The sequence below is a fragment of the Primulina huaijiensis genome, chromosome 5, assembly GCF_012295235.1.
Source record: "Primulina huaijiensis isolate GDHJ02 chromosome 5, ASM1229523v2, whole genome shotgun sequence".
NCBI lineage: Eukaryota > Viridiplantae > Streptophyta > Magnoliopsida > Lamiales > Gesneriaceae > Primulina > Primulina huaijiensis.
Window position 1 is genome coordinate 3,750,887 of NC_133310.1, and position 12,149 is coordinate 3,763,035.

General features: G+C 34.6%; 1 pseudogene; it reads right to left on the reverse strand.

The window, feature by feature from the left end:
* Positions 1 to 690: 690 nt before the first annotated feature.
* On the reverse strand, positions 691 to 6,254 carry LOC140976418 (thioredoxin reductase NTRB-like; annotated as a pseudogene).
* Positions 6,255 to 12,149: the final 5,895 nt, after the last annotated feature.

Below are 12,149 nucleotides of genomic sequence, written 5' to 3' on the forward strand. Positions count from 1 at the left end.
ATATATAAGTGGACATTGGGCTTGTCCCATTTGGGAGAGAATAAAAAATACTTTGGAATGAGTCAGAACTTGTGACGGTTATAGTTGACTGTTTCCAACGGTTGAGGTTTTAATTGATCTGAACTAAAACCATTTTTTTAATGTAAAGATTAAAATAAAAAAAACTAAGAATATGTGCATTAGACAATTAAACTAATTGTTCAACAATTATATTATAAAATATTATTAGAATGCACTTTTTATCTTAAAAAATTAATTAACTTATATAGATCAAATTATTTAGTTTCTTAATTTAAGGTTCCTATGTATTCTACAAAATCATAAAATTTAATATTAATTTACGATCACCATTACGACTCCATAAAGTTCCCGTTTATTATTTCTAGGAATTGGAATTGAACCGTAAGTACACGGTTCCGATTCCGATTTCGGAACCAAAATGAAACACGGCTTCGATTTCTGATAAACGATTCCGGTTTCACGGTTCCTGGTAACTGTGGTGGGGTCTAGGCAAGAGGCTCTTCCTTGCACGGGTTGCATAATAAGGCCCCCATTGTGCCATTTGCACTGAAATCACTGAATTTGTGGCGACAAATCGAACCCTTCAAGACTAGAATATGACCACATTAGCCAACAGCCACTTACCATCAAAGAGTAGATAATATAACCCATTGTATAATTTCATGGAACAGTTTGGTATCAATCAACATTTTAATGGGCAGTGATAATTTAAAAAAAAAAAAAAATCCCAAATTTCCTTCCTTTATCTCAATCAGAGAAAAAAATTTAGAGCTACACGAAATTGACTTAAGATCAATCACTCTTACCCTCTTGAGAACCAATTTCTTGAAGGTAATGTTCTGCATCTAAAGCTGCCATGCAACTTGTATATAATGTAGCAGAAAGGAATTATCGTGTTTAGATCAATCGGAAAATGATGAATCTTAGTCAAATATGGAAAGAAAATCTTCTTTAAACTCCTTTCGGGTGAATAAGTGGGTGATCACGTCCCTGATATTGGAAGTTATTGTACAGAGAGAACATATCACTTGTACAGTCCCTCCGGTCATATTTCAGCATTTTTCACCTATTAAGTCCTCTCAATAGATTTCCATACCTCAGATATGTAATTGCCCACCAACATGGGATAAAATCAACATTCTGACAGATGGAAGACAAATTTAAAAAGTTCTGGAGGGCAAGTTGCGGATCCCTACTCAGCTATTTGAATGGCACTAGTATTATCACCATGAAGCGGAGTAGGAGCAGTTTGAGGAAATCCAAGTTCGGAAATAAGATCGGAAATAAGACCAAGTAACCACACAATTTCAGATCAAGCTGCAGACATGGCTCTATATTCAGACTCCGTGGAAGATTTAGAAACACAATCCTGCTTCTTACATTTCCAAGAAATCAAGGCATCTCCAAGAAAAATGCACTAGTTTGTGGTAGACTTCTTAGTATCCGGGCATCCAGCCCAATCTGCATCACTATATGCAGTCAAATGAATAGCCAATCGAGTAGGAAAAATCAACCCACAAGTAGGTGCCCAATTAAGTATCGAATAATACGACGAACTGCATCCAGATGAAGATGTCGAGGCGATTGCATAAATTTGCTAACAATATGGACATCATATGAGATATCAGGCCTTGTAATGGTTAGGTAGATAAGACTACCAACAAGTTGCCTATATAAAAAAGGATCAGATAAAAGCTCGCCTTCATCTTTCCGGTATTTCATATTTACCTCCATTGGAGGTATCAACAGCAGTAGCATCTTTTAAACCAGCTAACTCAATGAGATCTTGGATATATTTATGGTGATTTAAGAACAGACCATGAGCTCGAGAGTGAACTTCTGGGCCTAGAAAATATGTGATATGTCCAAGATCTTTCATTTGAAAAGTACTATGCAACATATTTTGAAGCTTAGTAATCAGCCCCTTGTCATTACCAGTGATGATAATATCATCAACATAGACCAAGAGAAAGACCATACTTGTGGCTGTCTGATGAAAGGAGAGAGATAAATTATATTGACTTTGTGTGAAAGAGAAGTGGAGAAGTGTGATGAGAAACTTCTCAAACCAGGCTCTATGGGCCTGCTTCAACCCATACAAAGAAGTCTTACCTTGCAAACTTCACGAGGAGCCGCTGTTGACATACCAGGTGGAAGTTTCATGTAAATCTCTTTTTAAAGGTCCCCATGCAAGCAGACATTTTTTACATCCAACTGATGTAAAGGCCAAGATTTAGAAGATGCAATAGCGAGAATGATTCTCACAATGGTCATCTTAGCAACTGGTGCAAATTTTTCGTCATAGTTGAGACCATATTCTTGTTTATTGCCAAGAGCAACCAATTGAGTTTTGTATCTATCTAAGGAGCCATCAGACTTGAATTTCACAGTATAGACCCACTCACTACCAATTGGCTCAACATTTGGAGGACAAGAAACAATCTCCCAAGTATTATTTTGCTCGAGTGCTTTAAGTTCTGCTTACATTGCTTTCTGCCAACATTCGTGTTCCATAGCCTGTCTATAACAAGTGGGAATGGAAAAAGATAACAAAGTAGTAGACATAGCAACAGGGGTTGAAAAACCATACCAATCAGGAGGTTTGTGAGTTTTAGAGCTTTTTCAGAGAAGCAGTGGATAATTGGAAATGGGTGGGACAAGATCAGATGCCGCAGGATGATTGGGAGGAACCTCAATGAGACATGTAAGATGATCAGATATGGAAGCAGTGCGTTGACGATAAACATAACCAGCTTGAAATCTTTGTACTGTTGTTGGCGACTCAAGATTTAGGCAAAACAGATCGAGGAGACTCTAAAGCCTGTGTTGTTCTAAAAAAGGACTGATTTTTTAAAAAAATACACTCCTAGAAACACGAGATCAACGGGCATAAGGATCATAGAAAAGGAACATTTTTTGAGTTCCAGCATATCATAAGAAAGCATACTTAACAGTAGCAAGCTTAGTTCTCTCATGTGCAGTAAGGTGACCAAAGCAAACACATCCAAAAATACGAAGATTGGAATAATTTGGTGCATGCCCAAACAAGCGAAAGTACGGAGAATCATTATTCAAATTGGGAGATGGTAATCGAATATCGATTGATCAAATAAAGTGGGACAATCTTTGATGATATGCCCTGGTTTTTTACAATAATTGCAGAATTTCTCAGCACAATTAGTGGCAATGTGCCCAAATCCTTTGCAACTATAGCACTGAACATTAGTCATATTTTTGCCTCCTTTAGACTTCCCTCGAGCAGCGTATGAACTGGTATTGGAGTAGAATTTTGAGCTTTCTGCTCCATGACAGCCAGTGTAATGAGCCGTTCTTCTTCCCTGAGAAGCTCTCCTACACAGATATCCAATAAAGGAACTGGATCTCTGGTCATCAGGTTGGATCTGATCGTTTCAAACTCTCCGTTTAACTTCATTAAAAACTGGCCACGCTTGCTAGTCTCATGTACTTTTTGGACAACAATAAGTCCTTCAGGAGATACATTTGTATAAACAATATCAGCGTACTCAGCCCAAAGATTCTCAAAGTTAGAATAAAACTCCTGGATTGACATGTTCCCTTGACTGAGTTGTCCCAACTCGAGTTCCAAATGAAACATTCGTGCTGCGTTGCTTTGGTTATAAACTTTCTTCAAGTAATCCCACATTACTTTAGAAGTCTTACTTGAGATTGAGAAGTATGGAGGGGTCCACACTCCCAAGGATCCAAGACATGATTTGAGCATCCTTCACATCTCATTTTACATATTCTTTCTCCTTCTCGCTATTAGGTGCAGGATTTGTGCCATCAATATGACCCCATAATTCTTTTCCCTTAACGAAGATCTGAAAATGGAAAGCCCAGACAAAGTAGGTTTTGCCATTAAATCGAACAAGAAAATGTTCGAATTGTTCCAAAGACATGATCCAACAAGAAACAAGAATTTAGAGATCGAGTCCAAGAAAACACCAAGATCTCAGAGCTAGAAAAGGAACTAGACACAAGATGAAATGATCTCAAAGTTTTGTCTCTGATACCATGACATTTTAAGCGAGAGATTCTGGAAAAAAATGTTATGTTTCTATTTACTAAGAAAATTACAACATATAGACATAAAAAATAATCAGAACCCTTAATCCTAGCCCTACTACAGGAAGAAATACAGCATAATTACAGTAAGAATATATACAACAATATAATGGAAATCTTAAAGAGGTAATCAAGGGACTAAAGATGGAAATAATATATTGACAGTCAAAGGAATAAACAACACAAAATTTTTAAGGATTATCATCTGTTGAAGCATATCATGAGAGACAAGTCTTGGGTTGTAACTAGCGCTGGTGGAATCAAACTAAAATGAAGTATTCACAGAACAATAAAGACTAATTAATGTAAATTCTACAACTCGATTCATCAAGGTTTTCTTTGAGCACCAGGTGCAATCCAATTCAAGGCTGGAGCCCAATGTATTCTCTGAGAAAAAATCCTATATTCGTTCACTTTCATCATCATTCCCTACTTGAGAAAATACCTCACACCTAGAAACACAAGTCTGACTCCAGAAATCCTACTATCAAGGTCCTGTTCTTTCATTTGAAAACTAACCAACCAAAACTACACATATCTTTACTAGGAAGGAATTACAAAGCTTTCAAATCAACAAATCAAGACTCAAAAACCCATGCAAGAAAGGAATTTCAATGAGATATTGTTCACCATAGCAAACATCCCACATAAATTGGAGATTTTCACTGGTGTACCTATAAACTTCAAGAAATCTCAATTTTACAAGAACTTGCCTCTATTATCCCTGTAATTTCACATTTTACCTACCAAAAAAGCTACTTCATGCCGTTGAACTCCAAATCAGATCCACACATATAAGCATCTTTTTTTTAACACGCCTTTCTTGGACAAGCTTTCCTTCCCTGATGGGGATTTGCAAAAATGCAATCTAAACCACAATACATCAATCCGATTATTGCTTTCTTCAGTTTGCTTGTTTATCTATTTAGATGTTTTAATTCACACTCGTAAAATAACCAACAGATAGAATACAAAATCTAAGCGTACAAACACAAGCAACGCAAAAAAACATAAACATCAATAATCATCATGGATCATAAATTCGTAATAGTAAAATAGAAACAAATATCGCAAAATAACACTGAATATTGACTGATCTGTGCCAGCAGCAGTGATGGCCTGCCTGTATTTCTTGTCCTGAACATCACCAGCAGCAAAAACCCCTTTAACACTGGTTAGTGTGGTGCCAGGCTTCGTGATCACATACCCATCAGAATCCAATTCCAGTTGTTCGTCCAAGAACTTGGTCGCAGGTTCATGCCCAATTGCAAAAAACAAACCCGAAACCTTCAAATCCAAAACCTCCCCACTTCCCGCATTCTCCACCTTCAAACCTCCTAATGTCCTATCCCCATATGCCTCAGCCACTGACGAATTCCACAACACTTCGATTTTTGGATTCGACAATGCTCTGTTTTGCATTATCTTTGACGCCCGAAATTCATTTCTTCGATGTATGATGTAAACCTTAGAACCATATTTGGTCAAAAAATTGGCTTCTTCCATAGCAGAGTCCCCCCCCACCAATGACCGCAAGTCGTTTATTACGAAATATAGGGGCTGCCCCGTCGCAAACAGCGCAGGCTGATATTCCCCGGTTCCAAAAGGTATCGGAACCTGGGAAGTTGAGGCGTTTCGCAACCGCGCCTGTGGAAATAACGACCGAATCAGCTAGCACAGTCTTCTGATCAGAAAATATTTTGAATGGCGAGGCTGATAAATCCACCTTAAAGACAGTTTCGGTGAAGATTTGAGTACCGAAGCGGAGGGATTGGGCTCGGCAGCGTTCCATGAGATCAACACCCCCAAGCCCATCAGGAAAACCGGGGAAATTCTCCACTTCGGAGGTTGTGGTGAGCTGACCGCCGGGAGCGATGTCGTTGGCCATCCAGCCTTCGAAGAGAATAGGTTTGAGCTCAGCTCGGGCGGCGTAAATCGCGGCAGTGTGGGCAGCTGGGCCGCTACCAATGATGCAAAGGCGTGTTTTCAGAGTCTGGAGATCGCTTTCCATAGCGGTGATCTTGGGAGCGGCGGCGGTAGTGGTGGTGAGGGTGGCGAGGACAATTTGGTTGCGAGCGGACTTCAGTGCGTTTAAAAGCTTCGGGAAAAAGAAGTGGCTCATTGGTTGACTAAGGTAGTGTTTGGCAGATTAAATGAAGTTCTTGACTTCTAGTTGTTTGAAAGTGGTTTTTTTTTTTTTTTTTTTAATCCGTGAATATCAATTTCTGCTTCAATTTTTATAATTTTTAACCAAAATTTTTTATATAATTTAAAATTATAATTTGATATTTGTATAAAATTTATCATATTTTACAATTGGTCTCAATTTTTATATATATTTTTTAAGACTTTTAAAATGTTAAATTTTATTTATAAGAATTTTGAATGAAATTCGTAAAAATTCCAATCATATTTTATTACAAATAATAACTTTTTTTAAAAAAAATACATTTTTAAATAATTTATATTTACATTAATTTTTACTACATATTGTGTGCATTTATACAAATTTTTTAATTTGTTTTTAAATTTTTTTTTATTAATCTTATATAAATTTTCACTCATTCATTTTATAAAAAAAATACTTTTGATACAAAATATAATAATTATTATATAAATATATTGTCGATGGTGAGAACAAATTTAGATAATTAACAAAGATAAATGTTATATAGATTAGAATATTATTTTCATTTTACTAAAAATTAAATTTGGAAAAAAAAAATTTCCAAACGCTTAGATTTTAGCTTGTGGTAGTTTTAGACTTTTATTTCCAAATAATTCCTAATTTTACTTCTCATTCACTTCAAAATAATCTCTAGAATTATTTTTTTCTAATTCTTCAAGATTATTTTTAATAATTATTTTCCTCACTCTATCAAAAAAAATATATAGGAGAAATTATTTTAATTTTAATCATAATCTATACTGTCAATGTTATTTATACTATACTATACTATAAAAATTTTGACCATTTCTGAATTGTCATTTTAAACCAAAATAAAATGATTTAAATATAAATATGTTGTATATAACGTGATTTTACCCCAGTCCGGGTTGTGCGCGGGACTTAACTCAACACCTTTATGCTAACTTTACCATATTTAATTAGTCTTTGATGTATCATATACACAATAACTTAGCCGTGTTTAGTAAATTCCCTAGCTGTTATGTCTGTTACTATTTTCTGAGACAAGTTCTGAAATCAGAGTTCTGTGTGCTGTGCTGGCTAGTTTCTTGAATATGTGACCAGAATAACTATGTGCCATCCTCGAGTATTTTGTTGAAAAATTTAGATTCAAAACCTCTATGTTTTGTGTTTGTGCTTTTCCAGATTGATCTGGGAACGGAAGCAAGACATTGCTTCTGCAAAGCAGGTGAGATCTGCTGGCTTTGATTTCAGATGCAAATTTCAGATTTAGCCTTTGATTTATCACAAGAGGTATAATATTGACAATGTACTTGAAGCAGGATATACTGTATTGAAGAAATTTTGCCACATTTTATCAAATAATCAGTAAGAGTGAGGATCCATTTTTAGCTTATGTTCTCCACTTCTCCTTGAGAAAAGACATTTTAGTGGATTTTCCTTTGATAGAACACTCATGGAAAGATCAAGTTTACAAAATAGTTTTGATTGCAGTGATGGATTCAAGGTCAGCAGGTTTCTACCCGAATCTGATATGTTTCAAAAATTGGTCTCGTTTTAGAATTTTTCCTATTTAAAACTCTTTTATCAAGTCTTTTAAGTTATCATTAACTTTATAGACTTATATATATGTATAGTCTTGGAATATCTATAATTTCGGTGTGAGATCGGTTCATTAATTTTCTCCTTCGTCTAGAAGTCTACTAGGAGCCGCTCTTTATCCATGCAACCTCTTGGCATCGGTGATCACTCCCCGCATCCTCTTTGATCTCGGGTGTCAGCTACCCATCAGCTTCTGCTTGATTCATCCCCGAACCACACCATACAAAGAGAGGTCGGCTTTGATACCATTATGTAATGCTCCAAATTCGACGATTATCTTAACTCTACCAATACGAGTCATTCTAGTGTGCTTATATCATCTCTCACATGCACCCTGAGAACTTCTAAGGGGGTCACTCATCCAATAATTACCCTAAGTCAAACACATTTAACTTTGGATTTGTTAAATGATGAGCTCACAAAAAGAAGATACATCATGTTGATATGAGTATATCTATCAAATCTTTTAAGCTATCAACAATTGTACCGCCTAATACATGCACAGTCTTGGAATCTCTCATTCATGTGTGATATCAGTTCATTTATGTTTTCCTTCAAATGCTCTCCGTGCAACCTCTAGGTACTAGCGATCACTCCCTACCCTCTTCGACATTGGGTGTCGCTCTACTATTGTGGCCTTATACAGACTACTCTTTATAGCCAGTTGTAGACAAAGTTGAGTTGTACATCATCCAAATCACTCAGAATTCAATCGAGAATGTTCTCGTAAAATACAACGTCCTCTGCAGCTTTTTATCTCTGCTCGAACATAATTAAAGAGTCATTCCAAGAACATTTATTGTCATATATTATATATGGAAATAATACAAGGACATGTGATATTTTCTGCACAATTGTCGGCTGATCGTACAAAAGAAGAATGTTTTCACAAATGCTAATGCTAGAAATGTCGGTATTAAAGACGAATCCATTTGACATTGAAGACCTTATATTTTACTAAGCGTGTCATTTCTTTTGCAACCATTTTTCTTAAAACATGAGAAGATTTTGAGCACTCTTTCTAGCCATATGTCAAGCTGCTCAAAATCACTCGTTGAAGTTTATTCTATCTTATTATTAAGAATCGTTTAGTGTTATTTTTTTCACTCTATAATTTGTTGTAACTAAACTGATATAATAAGAGTAGCTATTTTGAGATTGTCAGAAACTTATTTCTGAACAGATTGTGAGAATTGTGTTGAAAATACTAGGAGTGTCACTGTATCAGAAGTTAGAGTTTGACAAGTTGAAATGAATATGTACAAATGTTTTTATCGATCAAAATCTTCTACTAGAATCTTTCCTGAATAAGAAAGATGGATAGATGTAGAAAACTTGTCTTCGAACTTCCATAAAAAGTTTCTTCTCATTTGATTTGTATCGCTTACATGTTTTGTCTGTCTTCAATTTGCTATCTGGATATCTTGCAGTTTGACCAGCTAGTTTTGTTTACTTTGTTCATTAAGTCCCGCTGACTCTCTGCACATAGAAAACACCTTTTTTTTCTAATAAAATTGATTTTAGCCATTAACTCGACCGAAGTAATTTGCAATTTTTTCTTTTTCAAAGTTACAATAAAAAGTAGAGATGTAACAGTTGTTCAAGGAAAATTGGAAACAAAAAATAAATTAGGATGACAATAAAAATAACAATTAATTTAATTAATTATAACTTTCATATTTATTTTGTGCATTAAAAATAGTGAAAAATATTTCTTAAAAAAATTGTGACAAATATAATATAATAAAATATTTGAGTAATTAATGTGATTATTTTAGGAATTGAGACAATCAATGAATTCATTAAAAAATAAGAAAAATTAATTAATGTACTTCTGTCAATTATTCACAACAAAATAAATAAATAAATGTAAATAACATTTTTTTTAATTATTTCGTAAATTGCTAGTAATTAAGTAATGTGACAAAAAAATTTAAAATATCTTATAAATTAACCATTTAATATATAAAGTACACACAATTTAAGTTTTTTGGTGGCCATCTTTTCCTAAAACTTAATTTAATTTTGAGTCAAAAGAAACCGTCCAGTAGCTGCGGTTAGCACCATCTTTTCCTTCTTTCATAAAGCTAATCAGATTTTTTTCGTGTTTGACTTTATATTAGGAAAGATTTTAAATGAAATTAACATAGAACACCCAAAAATTTTGTCCAATGCGCGTGGTTTGCAGGCTACCGCGTAAACAAAAGATTTATCCTCAGTACGCACCTAAGGCTAGGGATTACGGTTCTTACGTCATAAAAAAATGAATTTCCGATCAGCCACGGAAAGTCGAAAATATTTTTTTCGTGTTTGACTTTATATCATGATAGATTTTAAATGAAATTAACATAGTATATCTGAAAAGTTTGCTCAATGCGTTTTACCTAATTAATGTGATTTGAAGACTACCTAATGTGTACCGAAAGCTAGTGATTACGGGTTTCTACGTCATTAAAAAAAATGAATTTCTGATCAGCCTCGGAAAGCCGAAAAAATATATTTTTTTAAAAGAAGAAGATTGATTATCCCTTGCAAAGCCTATGATTTAAAGTACTATTAATTTTACATTTTTTACATGAATCGTAAATGCAAATTGCTCTAATAACACAAGATGAATACTTTATCAATATATTAATAATTTGCAGTAGATTTGAATTTCAAGGAAAGTTAAAAGCCACGAAAATCATGAGATTGATTTACAAACAAATCAATTAATATAACATTTTATCATAATCAATCAAAGAAAAAGTGACAGAAAAATAACAATATTTACATATTTTTTGTTTATATACATACACAAGGATTTCAACCGTTTGATCTCAACATTGGTTCTTTTTCATCTGCAGTAATCGAATTCTTCTTGATGAAATCCAAGCAATCTGCAATGGCTTCTGCACAAAACGATTTCGAATGCGCAAGTGATCTTATCCCGCAGCGTTCATAACCCAAATTCTTGACCTCTCGGCCACTGCTTTTCTTACACAAATTCCTCCTCAAAGATCGCAAAAGATCCTCGTACATATACTTCAATCTTCTGAGTATCCCCAACAGATGCAAGACCTTTCTCCGCAGCCTTCTTACAGAGAATCTTCTCGTGCTTACTAGAAAACCCTTTACGCCGTAGCATTTCTTGATGATTCTATTGCAGTTTACACGGCTCATTTTTTCTCGTATCGAAAGGAAAGAAATATATTTGTTCTTGAATAATCTATCTTGCAAGAATTTATATGCAAACGGGAGTTGGCAAATATTCAACGTTGTCTGTGGTGGGGGATGGAAGGTACGTGGAAAACGATGGTATTTCAGACTTTGTTTTTGAGTCTTAAACGCGGTAGAAATAGTACACACAACGTGGAAATTTTCTCTGATATTTAATGTTTAAATTAATATAATAAATTACGCACTAGTGTGCTCATAATATTAATATTTATTTATATGTGAAATGCATATTATATATTAAAAGTATAGGCTTGCGTGTGCATATATTATGTTAATTAGTATCTACTATGAAGTAGAGATATTCGTTGTCCAAAACATTCTTAGCTACCTTTACTAATACTTTCCAAATGGTTATAATTTATAAGTTAGACAAATGTGGTTTTGATTGCACATCATTAACATGATCAACAATAATATATATATCAACTCAACATCAGATGAACTTGAGTATTTTACACATCGAATAACTTAATTAAATCCAAATAACTAGAAAACATCCTCTGGGTCGGAATCACGCATACCCACTTTTCTGTCTGTTTGGCCCGTCCAACTTGAGACATATTTTATGGGAATGAGACGCCCAAGATAAAAATAAGAGCGTGAGAGAAGTACTAATCGTCTAATACGAAAATATGAGTATACAAACATATATAGAAATGCATGAATATGTGCTGTTGATCAGAGATCAATCTTGAAATCTCATGCTCAATCTAGAGACACCTAAGTATGTAGTGCTTTGCTATGAAGAACCTGTTGGTGGCTTCCACACTCGTTAAAATCTTGGAGCTATAATATCCTGTTTCACCATAACACTCTGCTTCATAGATTCAGTGGGTTTCTCTTGGTACCCGATCTTCCAAGAAAGAAGACTAGGCTATCTCAAGGATAATATGCTCGATGTCATATGCAATGCAACATATATATCATGATAGTATGAACATACGTCACATGACAAATATGCAATCAATAGGAATGTACACTCAACTGACCATCTCAGTCAGTACTTACATACTTCTAAAATAATCTTGGAACTACGCTCTGATCCTAGAAATCATAGTCTGAATGATAAACG